The 4,935-nt window shown below is 44.9% G+C and overlaps 1 non-coding gene across 1 annotated transcript; it reads right to left on the bottom strand.

The window, feature by feature from the left end:
- Positions 1-781: 781 nt before the first annotated feature.
- Positions 782-853, bottom strand: trnaa-cgc. The gene has a single exon. It is a non-coding gene; the product is annotated as a tRNA-Ala (tRNA).
- Between the last annotated feature and the right edge of the window lie 4,082 nt (positions 854-4,935).

Here is a 4,935-nt window from a genome sequence, read left to right as displayed (position 1 = left end):
GACAGTGATGAGAAGACATATCTTCACTCAGAGAGTAGAAGACCTGTGGAGTTCATTACCACAGAAAGTCACTGAGGCCAAAACATTGTATGTTTTCCAGAAGCACTTAGATATAGCACTTGGGCAGCATGGTTGTCCAGTGGATTAATACTGTAGCCTCAGGACGCCAAGGTCCCAGGTTCAATTCTGGCTCTGGGTCACTGTCTGTGTGGAGTTTGCACATTCTCCCTGTGTTTGTGTGGGTTTTGCCCCCACAACCCAAAGAGGTGGATTGGCCATGCTAAATTGCCCCTTAATTGGAAAAAATGAATTGGGTACTCTAAAATTTATTTAAAAAGATATAGCACTTGGGCAAAACAGATCCAAGGATGTGGGGTTGTTGGGGGAGAGGCAGGCTAAGGCTGATTGTGCTCTGATTGTGATGAATGGTGGAGATTGGATTGGATTGGATTTGTTTATTGTCACGTGTACCGAGGTACAGTGAAAAGTATTTTTCTGCAAGCAGCTCAACAGATCATTCAGTACATTGGAAGAAAGGGAATTGAACAGAATTCAAGAAAGTACATGAGAATACATAATAGGGCTACACAATATATACAAGGATCAAATGGCCAACGTGCTCCTTTTTCCCATTTTAAATTCAACTTTGATACCAAGTAGAAAGATCAAATAGGCAGTATAAATGGAGTTGTAACTCCACATAATATTTGGCGTTTTGTTCAAATAGTTACTCCTCATACAAAGACTTTACAAATTGCTCTCAAATGTCAAGCAAAATCTGTGGAGATGCCGGGGATTGAACCCGGGACCTCATACATGCGAAGCATGCGCTCTACCACTGAGCTACATCCCCTCCTGCTGTTGGTGTTGTGTAAATACCTCTTTAAACTTACAAAATTACTTTTGCGCTATGTTCTTTATTGTTTTTATGTGACGAGACTGCCTAAAATAGATTCATAGAATTTGTTTCGACCCTTTTCATTTGAATTCGGAAGAATGTGCAAATACTGACTGTTGTGGCTGGCGAAAATATCTGCACAGGATTGTGCCTTGCCCCAAAAAGTGAAAATGCCGAGGATTGAACCCGGAACCTCATACATGCAAAGCATACACTCTACCACTAAGCTACATGTACTTTATATTACTGCGCTGTTCTGTTTGCTCATCTTGGAGCCACTGTCGATATAGCACAGTTAAATGCCGCAAAAATATTTGAACATTGTTAACCCATAGGCAAAGATTTTGCATCGACGGAGAATCCCGCGACAAATATAAGGTTGTAACTTTAACCGCAACATGAGAGAAGTAAACATGAAAATAACCTCAAGGGGAGAATAATTAATTTTCTTAAAAACAGAAAATGCTCGGAAATACTCAGTAGGTATTCTACCGAGAATTTTGCTTGATGTTTTTGCTCCTTGAAAAAAATAGTTTCCATAGATTTGATTAATAAGAAATCAAATTCCATACCAGGACAAAAATCTTTAATGTCTGAAAGAGTGTCTATATGTATACCAGTGCTCCACGCATTTTTATTCCGAGAGTCTAGGGCCTATTGTGAATAGATAAATCCACCTCAAATGTTTGGACCCACCTCAAATTACTGACAATAATGGAGTAATGGATTGTTTCCTTCTGATTTAAGATATTTACAACAATGAGAAATGAATGCCAAGACAAGCCTTCCCCAAACCACCAGACCACAAAATTCAAATAAGAGAAACTAGCAGACAGGTACATCAGGATGTCTGTTACTCAGACTTTTACAGCTCACAAAGAGGCCCTTCGGCCCATCATGTATGTGCCGGCCTTCAATCACCTATCCTAAACCCATTTTCCAACACTTAGATACATAGATTTTTCTTTTATAATTGAGAGTACTCAATTATTTTTTTCCACTTAAGGGGCAATTTAACATGGCCAATTCACCTACCCTGCACATCTTTGGTTTGTGGGGCAAAATCCACACAAACACAGGGAAAACGCGCAAACTCCACACAGACAGTGACCCAGAGCCGGGATCAAACCTGGGATCTCGGCAACGGAAGGCAGCAATGCTAACCACTGCGCCACCATGCTGCCCAGATACACAGCTGCATAAAAGATAGGAGCGAGATAGGCCCTTCGAGCCTGCTCCGCCATTCATCCCCTTCACTTCCTCTTGTAAACTCTTCCCCCCAACCTTGGTTCCTTCCCCCAACTTTTCACCCCGGCTAGACTCACCGAAACCTGTTCTCCCATGCTTCAATGGCCGCAGCCCCTCCCCCCACCTCACTCCCGTTCACTGGCCAGCTTAAACCGGCCAGCGTGGAGGCCCCTGCCTGGTTCTCCTTCTTCCTTGCCTAGTACAAGGAAAATCAAGAAATCCCCATTAGCACACAACCCCCGCATACACACCCAAGCCCAAAGAACCATCATTGCAAATGAAAGTCTCATCTCTTCCCTTGTCCAAATATATACAGCGTCAACTCATTTAGTACATACACCAACATGCAGTGAAAAAAATAAAGTTACATGAGGCTACATTGGTAGACGACCGTTTTTCAATTCTGCCACAGTCCTTCTGTTTTCGCAAACTCGTCCGCAGCTTCCGCCGTCCCGAAATAAAAGTCCTTGGATTTGTAGGTCACCCTCAATTTAGCTGGGATACTATGCTGCACCGCACCTTACAGATGTACAGTGCCATCTTCACCTGGCTGAAGGCAGTCTGCCTCCTCGCCAGCTCCACAGTAAAGTCCTGGTATACGTGTATACCAGCTCCAGCCCACTGCACCACCCGCTTCTGTTTTGCCCAACACAGGACTTTCTCCTTCACGCTATACCTACGGAAACACAGAGTTACTACTCTTGGCGGCTCACTCGCCTTTGGTATAGGCCTCCACGACCGATGAGCCCGATCCAGTTCATATCGGGAGGGATCGTCCCCCTTCCCCAATAGCTTCGCCAGCATCGTGGCAAAATACTCCTTCGGCCTCGGGCCTTCCACCCCTTTGGGCAGACCCACAATCCTCAGATTCAGTCGCCTGGATCTGTTTTCCAAGTCTTCCATTTTGGCTCGCAGACCCTTGTTGGTCTCTATCACCTTCCGCAACCCCTTCCCCATCGAGGTGAGTTGATCCCTGTGCTGCGATATTGCCTCTTTCACTTCCTTCAGTGTCTCACCTTGCTTCCGCACCTCCGCCACTGCACTTGATACCTCTGGCCTCACCGGGGCAATCGCCTCCTCCACCAGCACTTTCATTACCACCCCCATCTCCTTCTTCATCACTTCCATGTGCTTTGTGAACTGTTATTCAAGTTCCACAGCCATCACCTTGGTCATTTCTTCATCTGTGAGTGATGTGGCCTCCCCTGATGCCCCAGCCTCCGCTTTCCTTACAGTTCCTCCACTGACTTTTTCACTCACCGGCGGACTTCCGTTAACCCCCTTTTTCACAGCCGTTTTTCTCCCAAACATAGACATTTCTCCTCCCTGTGCCTTCTTACAGCCTTTCAGCCTCCGTTGCTCCTGGGCCCAGGCATTAAAACCCCAAAATTTCTATTCCCGAGCGGGAGCCCTCCAGTGTGTGGCTGCCTCCTGCCCGCCTCAGATAGGATGCTTTCTATAGTGAATTTGTAAAAATTGGTAAGAGTCAACGTGGACATGCCGAATTTCCTTAGTTTCCTGGGGAAGTATAGGTGCTGTTATGCTTTCTTGGTCGTGGCGTCATTGTGGGTGGACCAGGACAGATTGTTGGTGATGTGTACACCTAGGAATTTGAAGTTATCAACCATCTCCACCTCGGCACCATTGATACAGGCAGGGATGTGCACGACACTTCGCTTCCTGAAGTCAATGAATAGTTCCTTAGTTTTGCTGACATCGAGGAAGAGATTGTTATCATTACACCATGCCTCTAGGTTCTCTATCTCCCTCCTGTACTCAGACTCATCATTGTTTGATATCCGACCCACTACGGTCATGTCATCAGATGGAGTTGGAACCACATTTTGCCATGCAGCCGTGTGTGTATAAGAAGTATAGACGTGGGCTAAGGGTGCAGCCTTGTGGGGCCCTGGTATTGAGGACTATCGTAGAGGAGGAGTTGTTGTTTATCCTTCCTGATTGTGGTCTATGGATCAGGAAGTCGACGATCCAGTTGCAGAGGAGGCGCCAAGTCCTAGATTTAGAAGTTTTGACATGAGCTTGGCTGGGATTATGGTGTTGAAGGCGGACTCTAGTCAATGAATAGAAGTCTGATATAGGATTCCAGGGATAAGTGTACGGTCAGGGAGATAGTGTCTGCTGTGGACCGGTTGTGGCAGTATGCGAATTGCAGTGGATCAAGGCATTCTGGAAGTATGGAGTTGATGTAACTCATGACCAACCTCTCAAAGCCCTTCCTAATGATAGATGTCAAGGCCACCGGACGGTAGTATTGAGACATGTTGCCTGGTTCTTCTCTGCTGTGAGAGGATATAAAAACAACAAGCTGCCCCTGGAATATAAGCAGAAAATGCTGTAAATGGCAGCATCAGAGCAAAAAAAATCAATCTTAATGTTTTGGTTTGGTGAACTTCTGTTAGAACTCTGGAAGTGTGACAGACGTCAACAGCTGGTCTGAAATATTAAGATTGAGGCCTCTGGTACAATTTTCAGTAGTCCTCATGCGTCCAGCTTCAGGCACATGCAGTGTATAAACCACCTGTTTCACCTGAAAATGAACACAACTGAATTCAGCTTGAATGACATTTGCTAAGAAACCACATTTGATCTACAGTAGATATAGTCCTTAATCATTCAATGCATCTCTTTGTCTCAAATTAACTTAAGAAGTACTCATAAAATTGTTGCTGTATAAAAGCACTTCACCTGACCTGTTTCACAGATATGCATTTCAAGATATGCATTTTATTTTGCCACAATCTCATAAACAATCATGGGCATCAGGTCTT

The sequence above is a fragment of the Scyliorhinus canicula genome, chromosome 2 (genome assembly GCF_902713615.1).
Source record: "Scyliorhinus canicula chromosome 2, sScyCan1.1, whole genome shotgun sequence".
Lineage (NCBI taxonomy): Eukaryota > Metazoa > Chordata > Chondrichthyes > Carcharhiniformes > Scyliorhinidae > Scyliorhinus > Scyliorhinus canicula.
This window is presented reverse-complemented; position numbering and strand designations above follow the sequence as displayed.